Consider the following 15,713-nt stretch of genomic DNA (forward strand, 5'->3'; position numbering starts at 1 on the left):
CCTGGCACCTTAAATTTTAATCCTACCCTTGAAGCTTTCTTTTATTTCCGTCATTGCTTCTTCGACATATAGGTTAAACAGCAAGAGCGAAAGACTGTATCTTTGTCTTGCACCCTTTTTAATTCGTGCACTTCGTCCTTGGTCTTTCTCTCTTGTCATTTCATCTTGGTTATTGTACATATATTGTATTACCGGTCTGTCCTTTTTGGTTTTTCTCAGGATTTCTAACATCTTGCACCATTTACATTGTCTAATGCTTTTTCCATTCGAAAAATCCTACGAACTAGTTTGATTTTTCTTCAGTCTTGCTTGGACCCATATCTTCATTTGCTATCCATGCACGGAGAATTTCGATATCTGTCATGTTGATTACTGACTGCGTATGAAGAATTCAGGCGGGAGCTTATCGCCGCAGCGGGTGGACAGGCACGATGTCAGAGCGGTGAGGGGCTGTCAGGTACCGCTTTGCGGCGCGCCACCCCTTTCCCGCCTAGTGGAGACGGTTGAGCGGCGACGCCGGTCTTAATGCTCAGCGACGACTGAGGCGTTCGGCTGGCGACGGCCGGACAATGGGCACGTTCCCGCGGGCCGGCCGCCTTTGTCGCGGAAACAGGCCACCTCTTAGCCGGCGGACCACCCCGCTGAGAGGTAATGGCAGCCTCCCTGCGCCTGCAGCAGGTCCGAGTCTCCTGCTGTTCGCCGACACTGACACGGAGGGACAGCCAACGGAATGGCACGGCTCCATTTACGCCTGGCCGATGCCGGTAGCGTAGCGGTATGCCGCTGCTGGACCCGCTTTCAAGAGCTCGGCGGGACCCAACTGCGTCCCGCGTGTTTTGGCTCGGCTTTCTTGCAGCTTCCTTAACTGCCAATCCCTGCAGTAGGGCTGCCGGAAAAGAACGACCTAATTAACTGAGGAGAAAAGAAGAAACCTTAGAATGGTAAAGTTCCACGATACGAGCACCTACTCCCAAGTTTTAGGGCAATACATGAAACCTGTCTTGGTGTATTTCAGTTGAGTGGCAACATGAACGGCTTGGTTTTTATGAAAATTTAACAAGACGAAAACGGTTTCTAATGCTAAATTAACACAGCTCTGACATCCACTAACCTCGACTTCATCTTTACGTTATGTTTACCACAGGCATCGAAACACGTGAATATAGAAAAAAGGAATTTTCAGCACATACTAGTAGCTATAGGTTTTCTGGCATGGTTAATCTTAACTCTTGTATCAACCGATATAATTAAGAAACTATGTTTATTTTTTAATGGAATGATATACACTGGAGAGCCAAAGAAACTGTAACACATGCCCAATATCACGTAGGGCCCCGGCGAGCACGCAGAAGTGCCACAACAAGACGTGGCCAGGACTCAACTAATGTCTGAAGTAGTGCTGGAGGGAACTGTCACCAAGAATCATGCAGGGCTGTCCAGAAATCCATAAGTGTACGAGGAGAGGGGAGATCTCTTCTGCGCAGCACGTTGGAAGGCACCATACATATGCTCAATAATATTCATGTCTGGGGAGTATCTACATCTACATTTATACTCCGCAAGCCACCCAATGGTGTGTGGCGGAGGGCACTTTACGTGCCACTGTCATTACCTCCCTTTCCTGTTCCAGTCGCGTATGGTTCGCGGGAAGAACGACTGTCGGAAAGCCTCCGTGCACGCTCGAATCTCTCTAATTTTACATTCGTGATCTCCTCGGGAGGTATAAGTATGGGGAAGCAATACAGTCGATACCTCATCCAGAAACGCACCATCTCGAACCTGGACAGCAAGCTACACCGCGGTGCAGAGCGCCTCTCTTGCAAAGTCTGCCACTGGAGTTTGCTAAACATCTCCGTAACGCTATCACGCTTACCAAATAACCCTGTGACGAAACGCGCCGCTCTTCTTTCGATCTTCTCTATCTCCTCCGTCAACCCGATCTAGTACGGATCACACACTGATGAGCAATACTCAAGTATAGTTCGAACGAGTGTTTTGTAAGCCACCTCCTTTGTTGATGGACTACATTTTCTAAGGACTCTCCCAATGAATCTCAACCTGGTATCCGCCTTACCAACAATTAATTTTACATAATCATTCCACTTCAAATCGTTCGCACGCATAATCCCAGATATGTTACAGAAGTAACTGCTACCAGTGTTTGTTGCGCTATCATATAATCATACAATAAGGGTTCCTTCTTTCTATGTATTCGCAATACGTTACACTTGTCTATGTTAAGGGTCAGTTGCCACTCACTGCACCAAGTGCCTATCCGCTGCAGATCTCACTGCATTTCACTACAATTTTCTAATGCTCCAACTTCTCTGTATATTTCTCTCCATATCCGCGAAAAGCCTCATGGAACTTCCGACACTATCTACTAGGTCATTTATATATATTGTGAAAAGCAATGGCCCCATAACACTCCCCTGTGGCACGCCAGAGGTTACTTTAACGTCTGTAGACGTCTCTCCATTGAGGACAACATGCTGTGTTCTGTTTGCTAAAAACTCTTCAATCCAGCAACACAGCTGGTCTGATATTCCGTAGACTCTTACTTTGTTTATCAGGCGACAGTGCAGAACTGTATCGAACGCCTTCCGGAAGTCAAGGTGGTCAGCGTAAGTGTTTAAACCCACAAGTGTTCCTGGACCCACTCTGTAGCAATTCTGGACGTGTGGGGTGTAGCACTGTCCTGCTGGAATTGCGCAAGTCCGTCGGAATGCACAATAGACATGGACGAATGGAGATGATCAGACAGGATGCTTACGTACGTGTCACTTGTCAGAGTCGTATCTAGACGTATCAGGGGTCCACATCTCACCAATTGCACACGCTCCACACCATTACAGAGCCTCCAACAGCTTGAGCAGTCTCCTGCTGACATGCAGGGTCCATAGATTCATGAGGTTGTATCCTTACCCGTACACATCCATTCGCTAGATGAACGTGACTTGTCCGATCAGGCAACATGTTTACCAGTCATCAACAGTCCAATGTCGCTGTTGACGGGCTCAGGTGAGACATAAAGCTTTGTGTCGTGTAGTCATGAAGTGTACACGGGTGGGCATTCGGTTCCGAAAGCCCACATCGTTGATATTTCGTTGAATGATTCGCACGCCGACACTTGTTGATGGCCCAGGATTAAAATCTGTAGCAATTTGCGGAAGGGCTGCACTTCTGTCACGTCGAAAGATTCTCTTCAGTCGTCGTTGGTCCCGTCCTTGCAGGAACTTTTTCCGGCCACAGCGATGTCGGCGTTTTGATGTTTTACCGGATTTCTGATATTCATGGTACTTTCCGGAAATTGTCGTACTAGAAAATCCCCACTTCATCGCTACCTCGAGTACGTTGTGTCCCGTAGCTCCTGCGCCGATTGTAACACCACTTAAAAACTGATAACCTGTCACTGTAGCAGCAGTAACCGACCTAACAACTGCTCCAGCCACTTGTTGTCTTATATAGGCTTTGCCGACCGCAGCGTCGTATTTTGCCTGTTTACACTACTCTGTACTTGAATACGCACGCCTATACCAGTTTCGTCATAAGTTCTGAACGGTTTGCGTCAGGACGTTCAAACTGCACGGCTGGCCATGGCGTATGATGGGAATTAATATGCAGAAGCGCACTCGCCTTGTTGTCGGCCACTTCCATGTGAAAATGTCACGGTATTGCGTACCTGAGCGTATAACACTTGTGAAGACCTACTTGGCGAGCAATAACAGCCCAATTGCGGCTCAAAGGAAGTTTGCTAACGAGTTCAAGATGAAACAAACGGTTCAAGTGTGCTTACAACCAAGAATTTGAGAGAACAGGTAGTGTTCGTGAGGACAGTGTTGGCCATATTGGTCGTCCAAAAACGGTGAAAACACCTGAAAACATCGAGAAGACAAGAGCTATGTTTCAAACATGCCCCAGGAAATAGATCAGACGAGCTGCTCAACAATTTGGTATCAACGTGGAGACACTGAGAGCAATTATTGTTGAAGACCTGCATCTCTTCCCATATAAAATTCAAACCCATCAGCCATTAAGCCCCAGGGCCCTGGAACAGCGGTTATGCTTCGCCAACACTGTTGTCCACATAACTGAGGAACAAAACTTTGACATGAATATGGTTTGGTTTAGCAGCGAAACCCACTTTCATTTGGATGTGTTCGTCAACAAGCAAAATTGGTGCATTTGGGGGACTGAGAATCCGCATTTTGCAATCGACAAGTCTCTTCACCCTCCACGGGTGATTGTCTGATGTGCAATGTCCAGTCACGAAAAAATTGGTGCGATATTCCTGGATGGCACGGTGAGTACCTAGTGGTACGTGAAGGTTTTGGAAGATGATTTCATCCCCATTATCCAAAGTGACCCCATCTAAGCAGGAGAGTGTTTGATGTCCTGGAGGAGCACTTTGGGAACCGCATTCTGGCTCTGGGATACCCAGAGTTCACTGGCATGGGCCTCAATTGGCAGCCATATCACCGGATCTGACAAGCGATTCCTTTTTGTGGGGCTAGATTAAAAGGTGAATAGCAATAATAAACCTCCATTCAGGATGTCATCGACACTTCAGCGGGTCATGAAGAATTTCGGTATTCATTTGCTGTACATCATCGCCAATGATGACAGGCATATCGAATATGTCTTAACCTAAACCCGAATATCTATAGTGACGTTTACATGTTGACAAAAGTCTGTGAACTTCGTAGTTTGTAACTAATTTACGTTTTTTTTTCATATAGTTCAATAATCGTCACCCTATATATATCTTAGTGCCCGATTTGTGACGTTACGCACCTGTACATCAACTATGGCAAAAAAAAAAAAGGAAAAATCTGAAACGCAGATTCTGAGATGTGGTTCGACAGGACTTTTGCTGCCTTTGAAGCGGTGTGAAACAAATGTTGTATTCACACATTCAAAATGCTAAGAAAAGGGTTAAAATATTATACGGATGTGACGGGATTCAGTAGATGTGATGTACATGTACAGGGAAATAAAAGATTAAATTTCAGAAAAACTGGATGATTCATTCAAGAGGAAGATCTTCACAAATTGAGCGACTCAGTAAGACGTTGGTCCACCTCTAGCCCTTCTACAGGTAGTAAGTCGCCTTTGCTTTGATTTATAGAGTTGTTGGATGTTCTTCTGAGCCATATCGTGCCACATTCTTTCCAATTGGAGCGTTAGATCGTCAAAACCTCAAAATTCTCTGCAGAACCTTCCCATAATTTTCCAAACATTCTCATTTGGGGAGAGAACCAGCGACCTTCCTGGCTGCGTTTGGCAAGCACTAAGACAACATGTAGAAACTCCCGCCGTGTGCATGCGGGAATTATGGTGCTTAAACGTAAGCCCGCCGAGGCTTACCATGAAGAGCAGTAAAAGAGTAGTAGAATATCGTCGGCATACTGCTGTACTGTAAGGGTAGCGCGGATGACACCCAAAGGGGTCCTGCTATGAGTCACTCCTTGCTGTCGGGGCATATCGTAGGCGACAGTCAGGTTAGTATGCCACCACTGTCAAGGGTGTCACCAGAAACGTCTTCGCTCTGGAGTCTCATTGACTGGAGTAGGACTGCCTTCAGTGATGAGTCCCACATCGAAATGAGCCATGATGACCAGCGAAAGTCTGCAGACGTCCCGGACACCTGTGGAATATCAGCTTGGCTGTTGCCCGCTGTATGGCCCGACATCCAGGAGAGATGGTCTTTCTTTTCATAGCAGGGCCCCTTTGGTTGTCATCCGGAGTACCTTTACAGTACAGTGGTATTTGGATTGCAAGTTCGTCGCTCCTCTCCCCAGTTGAGAAAGTTTGTAGAATAATGGGCAGGATTACCCAACCATCTCGGGATTTTCACGATCTAACGTGCCAACTAGGCTGAAATTTTCACAATATCCCTCAGGAGGCCGTCCAACAAATCAATCAGTCAGGTTCCTGACGAACAACTGCTTGTATAAGGGCCAGAGGCGGAACAACGTGCTACTGACTTGCTCAATTTGTGAAAATCTTTTTCTTGAATAAATAATCCATTTTTTCTGAAGCTGGAATCATTTGTTTGTTCATGTACATCGCATCTACCGATTTCCACCCCATTCGGATAATTCCTTCGTAGATCGTCGTTTATTTGTCGCAGAAGCATTCGAGAGCTCTTGCAAATACGAGTACAGTGGTAAAACGCTCATTAATTTTGGCGCATATATATCCGAAAAAAGTGTTTAAGTTGAAAGGTAAGGTGGCTCTAATTCGCTATTGCATTGTAAATACAACCAAGTTTGTGTTGTCACGCCCAGCTTCATCGCTATACGCAGCAAGAAGATAGGTCTACAGCACCCCGTCTTTAGGCCACAAGTGGCCCATCGGCACCAACCGACCGCCGTGACATCCTCAGGTGAGGTTGCGGATAGGAGGGGCGTGTGGTCAGCACACCGCTCTCCCGGTCGTTATGATAGTTTTCTTTGACCGGAGCCGCTACTATTCGGACGAGTACTTCCTCAATTGGCATCACCAGGCTGAGTGCACCCCGAAAAATGGAAACAGCGAATGGCGGCCTGGATGGTCTCCCATCGTCGGTGATTTCACGGGAACCGGTGTACCCACTGCGCAAGGCCGCTGCCCAAGATAGATTTACGCTACTCAGTTACATCGGATTTCCTCTCTATCCGAACTTGTACGACATGGGGACAAGGCTAGCTACGACTGCTGTAAACATAATTACATGCTTACTTCCAAAGTATCAGAAAGGGCCTAGGAAAACTATCAAACGCATGTAAATTACTCATGGATAAGCGTATAGCATTTATAGAAACTAGCAAGCAGCCGAAAGGATTGATACTTCGGCGGCAGGGTGGCATCTGATCTTTGGTTTGCGGTGTTTACAAGGCAACAGCTGATTTCGTTCCTCCTTGCCTTTAAATTATGGCACATTTCTCGTAAACCCTTGCGAAAACTTGAACGATAAAATTATCAAGACTTAACATCGCCGTACTCGAGTTTTCAAGAGTTATCGAAAACCTTTAAAATTACTTAATTCCGTTTTAAAATAGCAATATTTAAATAAATATCTTAGTTGGTACAAAACTTAAGAGCGCCCTGTCAGTCCAAAAAGTTTCGAGACTGGAGGTCTAAAAAAAAAATAGAGAAACGTTTAAATGGTGGTATTAGTGCTTGAAGTGTTCTACATAGTCTTTGTTATGACCAGACAAATTACAATAGTCCGGCCACAACTGTGGGTTCTTTGATTGGCCTGGGAGATGGCTCACTGGAACTACAACATATGAAATATAAGTTCTTTTATTTCGTGAATGAATAGAAAGATTTACTTAATTTACCACAGGAGTGACTGATAATTTAAACTGTCATTGACTGTTAAAGCATCATTTGATGCACTAATTAACAAACTGTTCTCTTGAAGTTCCATGTTCAACATTTACAAAAGCACATTTCGATGTGAAATTTCAATCATTCTTTAATCCTACTCGATGATGCTGACTGCTTCAGCATAGATCAGAAACTGAGCAGAGCACTTCCATGCTCGGCTCTGTATTGATCTCTGTATAAGGGCAATGCTGTGCTGAAACAGAGCCTGTCTCTTCTTTAGCATCTCCCATTCCACGTTACAGTTTGCGACGAGACATCGCTGATGACTGTGATATCGATGTGCGTTGGCAATTTTGGTGTGGCACGGCAAACTTTAGACAATACGACAGTATTCCCCCTTTGAGTAGAATGTAAAGAATTTTCGTACACCCATGTGAAATTCCTAAAAAAAAAAAAAAAGATCTTCATTTGGGAAGTTGCTCAACTCGCGCGCCACATTGGTTTGAATGTCGGTTGTGTCCTCAAAGTGTTGACCCTTTACGTGAATTTCTGGATTTCCTCGTTTTGTAGTAGGATGGCTTTGATAACACAAAGTCTCGTCACCCATGACGGCTTTTCCAGATAAGGACTGCCCACGAGCGTCGTTGTTCTTGTTCAGGAGTCAAGGTACGCGGGACAAACTTCGTACACTTTCTTGTCTTCTTCAAAACATCGCAGAGAATGTCTTGAACACTTAATATGGAAGTGTTGTTTCACCGTGATTTTTGCCACAACAACGCCAGCACACAACGGTCGCACCTCCACTACCTGACACTGCCTGCTCTCAGCTGACTGGTCGAATGCACATCTGTTGCTTACAGTTGTTAGTTGAATCTGCCACCGTAGCTAAGGCGCTGACGTCGCTTATACGCCACTGCTTTTCATCATTTGTGGACGCTTTTGTTTCTACACCTTTAACCGCTCAAGAAATAAATAGGGTGCAAGTTATATGTGGCTTCCTATCACCTCCTTGATATTGCTGATATATTTGCTGAGCACTCCCATCCCCACTGTCATAAAATCGGATAAAAATTATATCATGAATTACTTCTCTAAGAAGGCCTCTACAGTGAAATTTGAAGCAACTTATCTAGTCAATGTGACGTAGACTGCTGGACTCCGAACCATCGTGCAACCCGGTATTTCTCACATACACAACTCGTCAGAAGCGGAAGCAGTGGTAACTGAACGAAAAAATCCTTGGATAAAGTAAATTTTATGGATATGAAAATGCATTGTATAGGCATGTGACTATCAGCAATTACGCAGTAATCGTTGCCTGCAGTGAAAGGCATTTCTGCAGAGAAATATTCGCCATCGTATATAATTACACGAGTTCTGAGCTTGCAGGCATACACTTCAGCTTTGAGTCAGCAAATGGAAAGAAACTGTTGAACAGGTAGTGAGCCGGTCACTGTGCAACACGTTATCAGTTTACGCATGAACGTCAGTCCCATTGTTGAATCTGTCCGGATACCGCAGTTCCCTGATCGTCGCTACCAGTATAGGCGATGTTTAGTCACCAGGCTTGCCGCCGCGTCTAGAGAATTTATGGACCTTCTTTCTACGAGACATCTGAACTCTGGGACTTCGCCACGAATGATACGGCACTTAACGCCAATATGTAGTAATTGGTTTAGCTGAAGATGGTTTCTCTACTAGGGATATCAGTTTCCCTATCCTAAAACACACACAACCGCCCGTTCCAGAGGTGACGTACTCTAAGGACCCGGATAGCTGTTTCCCGTCTTTAGATAGAGAAACAGACCTATTCAGGTAGACTTTACAAATCTGCATCCTGGAGATCCATATCCGAGCCCGTCACAGAAGCGACGACCGCCTCGCCTTAGTACATCCTCGCAAAAACTCTGCGAACTGACTATTTCCTGGGGCCCCACGGGGAAGAATACGGATGGAAAGTGAATTCTCCTTTTCTGAAACTGTACGATCACTTTTAACCAAGAATATCCTTACAAACAGAAAAACAATAACTGAATAAAGTGTCTCTACCCTGGAAGGAGGAACCCGATTGTGATTTGTAGATGAAGGTCAACAATGAGGAACATTTTGCTATTAACTATGTAATGCATATTACTATTGGCGATAGTGACGTGGGATGGCTTCTATCTTATTCGACGTCCTAGTTTTAATATCACTATAGAAGACATAATAAACAACCCAAAGATACTTTAGAATGATCTGTAATTCAAACGGTTGTGAATAACGAAGTATTCATTAGCAGCTCTTGGCGATTTCAATATGACGTTTCTCAGTTATATGCGGATCACTACCTTGACAAAATATGTTGTTTTTATCCCTTAAATATAAATATGTTTAAAATTGTTTTTCTCTTAGTCCACGTCCATGACGACGAGTTCACTTAGCATCTGCGGAAAAAATATAGCGTATCTCTTATTTTTTTAAATATGTTTTATGTACTTGTTTTGTGATATGTGATACTTCCTTGAAGATTTCCCCACTATAAATTAATCGTACAAAAATTATATGTAATCTATAAAATATATCATTAAGGGCATCTAAATTGTGTTTGTATCACTACCAGAAGATACGATTAAATTATATCATCGTAGGTGAATTGTTTTCTTGACGCAAAACATCTTCAGCTGCCAGAAATGAGACAGTTCTGGTTTGCTTAATAGATCTAAAAACAGTTCGTTATAAAATGCAGTCATGAGCCAAAACATTATGACCACATGCTTAATAGCTTGTTTGCCCCCCTTCGGAACGAAACATCTCACTGATTCTGCGCCTCAGAGACCCAACAGTTTGCTGGTAGATTTTTGCTGGTATGTGGTATTAGGTCACGTAATTCGCTTAAGTAACGGGCCGCCCATTATCGTACGCAATGGTGGGTCCCACAGGATTTACATCTGGCGAATTTGGTCGCTTCGACATCAACGAGAGTTCACTGCATTTCTCCTTGAAACACGTGAAGCACTGCTTTTGCTCTGAGACGTGGACAATTATACTGCTGAAAGACGACATCGCCACCGGGGAGACATCAAGCATTAAGGGGTGGAGGTGGTTTGCAGCTGTCAGCGTGTCTTCGACTACTACCGCGGGTCCCATGGAAGCGCAACCTGTGTCCTTCTAGTGAGGCACGTTTAGAACCGCTGTTCATTTCGATGACGGCGCTTGTGGAGACGACCATCGACCTAGTGTAACAAAAATGTGATTCACTCGAAGAGCCGACACGTTTACATTGATCGACGGTCTTATCTCGGTGGTCTTTTGCCCACAGCAATCATACTTGACGATGTTGTTGAGTCGACATGTGAACACTTAGCGGTGGTTTGCTGCGGGGCTGCATGTTCAACAATGTACGATGAACGGTATGCTCCGAAACACTTGTGCTCTTTCGGCAGAGATGGCACAGATCAAAGTCTATACTATTTTGCAGAGCAGGCAAGCCTCGGAACTCCACGTTCTGTGAAGAGTTGTGGACGTCCAACGATTTAGCACCTAGTGGTAATTTCACTTTCGTTCTATCTCTTCCCGTAGATGCTCACGACAGCAGCACATTCAACAAGCTTCACCGTTTTCTAAATTCTCGTTCGCAGGCTCTGCATAATAATAATCTGCCTTTTGTCAGAGTCATTTATCTCAATGGGTTTCTTCATTTGTAGCCCATATCTTCGCTAGTGTGATGCCCCGTCCGTGTCTCTCCGCTTACATGCTTTTGTTACCGCATCACGTGCCCACAAAGCTATCAGATGCCATCCAGCTTCGCAGAAGGCAGTGTTCATACTGTTTTGGCTTATCAACGTATAGTGATAAGTTGTTTTTTACTTACGGCATTTATTGCCGATCTTCGCTTACACCAGAAAAAAAGTGTCTGCTTCCACATTTTTGAGGTATTCCCTCGTTTGTCTCTGATATTTTTGCCTACTATGACGTAAATTTTCAGAACTATGTTTCTTGATGTGGAATACGCGCAGCGTAGCACCAGAAGCGTTAGTTAACATTCTTCTGGCTAAAAGATTCTCTGTGTGTTCATGTGCATTTAGTGTTGTCAACTTAACGGCTAGTTTCGAATTTCACTTGCTCATTTTCTGGTAGTCGCACAGACTGAATTTAAAAAATTCGATAACATCGAGGCAACTTCAGACAGGGACTTACCTATTGCGAATACAATGGGTTAATCGCTGTGACATCTCTGTTAGTTGTTGCACCAAGTTCTGGATCTGGAAGCGTGAATTATTGTTACTTGGCTCCCTCAGGTTACAAATTACCACACCACCAGATCGCTCGGAGCGACACACGTGCTTCAGAAGACACGTCTCACCACAGATCGTAAATCACGGCGTTCGTGTGAAGCGCCGCCGCTCTCGTACAGATGTGCCGACGCCGATGTCGGCGATTACCGTTATGGTCGCGACGACGCGACGATGCGTAACTTCAAAGCGACGGACGCGGTTCAAAGATAACAATCGCACGGCTCGATATACCAGCGGCGCGGCGCGCAGCTGGCTGGCCCAAGCTTCCCACGCGGCGACGATGGGCGGCCGTATCTCTCGGCGGGCAGATGCACTGCATTTAACACCACATTAAAGTGACGAGAAAATTACGCCGGCGCGGGTTTATGACGCGCGCTGCGATACGTCACGCGCGCCGCCCGGCTCTGCTTGGCGCTCTCTCCTCTTCCGCCCCGCGCTCCTTTTTCCACCACCCCTGGCGGGGAGCACTGCTGCTCGTTTTTTGCCATCCATCAGCGTCGCGGCGCGACCAGACGGTAACGAGCCGGCTCTGCGCTAGCGACGAATGAACACCGGCTGGCTCCCGTCGCTTCCAAATTCCTCAGGCGACATCTAACAAACCTACACCTGGTTCATCGAGAGTACCATCATCCTCGTCATCATCATTATCCTCCTCCTCCATCTCCAGTTTTCTTCCTCTTCTTCCTCTTTCTACAACATCATCATTAAAATCACTCTTCTCCTCCTCCTCTTCATCTTCAACATAGTCTTGGGCGGCCGCGGTGGTCTAGCGGTTCTAGGCGCTCAGTCCGGAACCGCGCGATTGCTACGGTCGCAGATTCGAATCCTGCCTCGGACATGGATGTGTGTGATGTCCTTAGGTTGGTTCGGTTTAAGTAGTTCTAAGTTCCAGGGAACTGATGACCACAGATGTTAAGTCCCATAGTGCTCAGAGCCATTTGAACCATTTTTGAACATAATCTTGATCACCCATCTCTTTCCCCATCCTCCTTCTCCACATCGTGATCATAAAAAATCATCTTCCTCCTCCTCGTCATCATCATGATCCTGCCCCTTTCCTCCTCCTTCTCCTTCTCCTCATCAGCATCATCACCATAAATCTGCTCCTTCTCAACCTGCTACTCCTCTTTATCTTCATCATTGGCAACCATCTTCCAAACATTCTTGGGTAAACTCCATCCGAACAGGTCTCTGAAGGCCCAACGGTACTGATCAACCGCCTTGTCATGAAAAATGGCTCTGAGCACTATGGGACTTAACATCTGAGGTCATCAGTCCCCTAGATCTTAGAACTAATTAAACCTAACTGAGCTAAGGACATCACACACACCCATGCCCGAGGCAGGATTCGAACCTGCCACCGTAGCGGTTACGCCGTTCCAGACTGAAGCGCCGTGTCGTCCTCAGCTGATAGGCGTCACTCGAATCGAATGTGGAAGGACATGTAGTCAGCTCTCTGCTCTCGCAGCAGCTGTCAGTTTTCGCGACTGGAGCCGCTACTTCTCAGTCAGGTAGCTGCACAGTTGGCTTCGCAAGGTCCTAGTACATCCCGCTTGCCAGCAGCGCTCGGCAGACCCAGACCGTCACCCATCCAAGTGTTGCCAAACCCAACAGCGCTTAACGTCGGTGATCTGACAGGAACCGGTATCAGCACTGTGGCAAGGCCGTCGGCATTTCCGAGGTGAAGGCATGTTAAAACACGTGACGAAGGCCGAAATAGGCCCAGGCTGACAATAGCAAGAAAAGCATATATTAAAAAGAGAAATCTGTTAACACTGAATACATATCTAAATTTTAAGAAGTCTTTTCTGAAGGTATTTGTCTGGAGTGTGGCCTTGTGCGCAAGTGAAACGTGGAAAAAAAAAAAAAAAACGCACATCCATGCCCGAGGCAAGATTCGAAAGTACGGCCGTAGCGGTCGCGCTGTTCCAGACTGAAGTGCTAGAACCGCTCGGCCACTACGGCCGGCGAAACTAGAACAGTAAGAAATTCAGTGTGATGCTACTAAATATGCTATAGTTACACTGGATAGATCTGAAAATTGATGAGGAGTTGCTGGATGGAATAGGGAAAGAAGAAATTTGTTGTATAACTTGACTAGAATGGTTCAGATCGCTCTGAGAACTTTGGGACTTAACTTCTAAGGTCATCAGTCCCCTAGAACTTAGAACTACTTAAACCTAACTACCTTAAGGACATCACACACATCCATGCCCGAGGCAGGATTCGAACCTGCGACCGTAGCATTCACGCGGTTCCGGACTGTAGCGCCTAGAACCGCTCGGCCACTCCCGCCGGCCAAGAAGAATGGATTTCTTGATAGGACTAATTCTGAGGCATCAAGGGATCATCAGTTTGGTAGTGGAAAGAAGCATACCTGTGAAGAAATAGACGGCAGGCTAGGGAGAGACAGGGCCGCATTGTAGAGAGTACAAGAGACTACAGTAAGTGGATGTAGGCTGATATGAAGAAGCCCGCATAGGATATACTAGCATGAAACGCTGCATCAAACAAGTTTTCGGGCTGGAAACCACAACAATACATAAATGGTGGGGAAATTGACAACTTAGTTAAATGTACAGAAATGTAAAACTGTGCACTTCATAACACTAGGTTGCCTATGGCCCACAGATACAAAATCAGTGATTCACAATTGGAAACAGACAACTCATACAAATATCTGGGTGTAACAGTTTATAGAACGTGAAATGAAATCTTCATATAGACTGAGTGATAAGGAATGCAGGGGACAGGCTTCGGTTCGCTGACAGGCTACTGGTAAATGCTGTCAGTCTATAGAGGAGAGTGTTTTCCAAAACACTTGTGCCATCAATCCTAAATGATTGATTAAGAGAGTGGGACTCATACCAGACAAAGTGTACAAAGAACTGCAGCACGAATGTTAACAGGTTGGTTTGATCCACTGGTGTATGTCATGAAAACACGGAATAATGTAAAGTGGCACAATTGTCCTCCTGCCGCTGTCGGGACGTGCTCGATTTGATTCTGTAACAGGACAAACTTGAAGCCGCCGACATTGCACGGGGAGTGTCGCGAGTGCCTCCTATGGGAGGCGATAGGAGACGCGGTGGAGCAAGTCGGTCGGTAGTGGGAATCCACTGGCGAAAGAAAAGACGTCCTGGAGGACGGGAAGTCTCGAGCCGGATAGGACAGCAGCAAGGCAGGAGGGTTTCGGACTGTAACACGAGGTGCGACCTATGTTAACGCGATGCATCATACGGCAGGAGTTGCCTCCGTAGGTCCAGAGGATAGGGCAGCTGGGAGTCAGGAGGCCTTTGTTGGGGACAGACTTCCGCTACGACGGTGGAAAGCTGCACATAAGAGTGACTCGTGCCATGTTCCTCTGCTGGCCTTTGAGTGTGTATTGGCATTAGTGTACTGTCAATATTTTCAATAGATGGAACGGGTTATTGGGCTTGTTAATTTGAGGTGCGATTCCTTGTACAAGCGGATTGTGTTTTGATGAAACATGGTGAGACCCTGTGGGGTTTAGATACTATCAGGCAGTGAAATAGCTGAAGAACTGTGTCTTAGTACCAATCATTTAGAGGTTCAAGTTCTTTTCTGCGTGGCTTGATAACTGATGTGCGTTTGGTTATTGTGTGACTGTTAATCGTGTGTGTCGTCTGCCCCTGTTTGCTCATGGTGTTGGTGGGTGTGGGACTCCTTGTGCTATTCGATCGACTGGTGCTTGTTGTTACAGGTTACACTGAGTGTCCCTTTTGTAAGGTTAATCGCTGTGGGGTCAAGTCTTTGTATTTGATGAGACACGTAAATTAGGCTAAGGTTTATTGAATAAAGCGCTATTAAAATTTTTAATAGCGCTGTATATGTTCAGTTGTCATATTTTTTATTATTATTGTGGGACGAGAGCTTACTTTCTTTATTACAGGAGGTGTCCACGCTTCTGGAAAATTAAGCGCTAACTCTCGATTTGGTGTTCCTGTGGCAACCTCTGGTATTTTTATGGTTCACACGGTTAATAAAATAAAATTACACTGGATTACGAGCCCCCCCCCCCTTTAGCCCACCGAAATCCTGTGCCACACAGACGAATGGAAGCAGACCACCACCTCATGAAAGTGCAGGAAGTAGTAT

The sequence above is a fragment of the Schistocerca gregaria genome, chromosome 1, assembly GCF_023897955.1.
Source record: "Schistocerca gregaria isolate iqSchGreg1 chromosome 1, iqSchGreg1.2, whole genome shotgun sequence".
Lineage (NCBI taxonomy): Eukaryota > Metazoa > Arthropoda > Insecta > Orthoptera > Acrididae > Schistocerca > Schistocerca gregaria.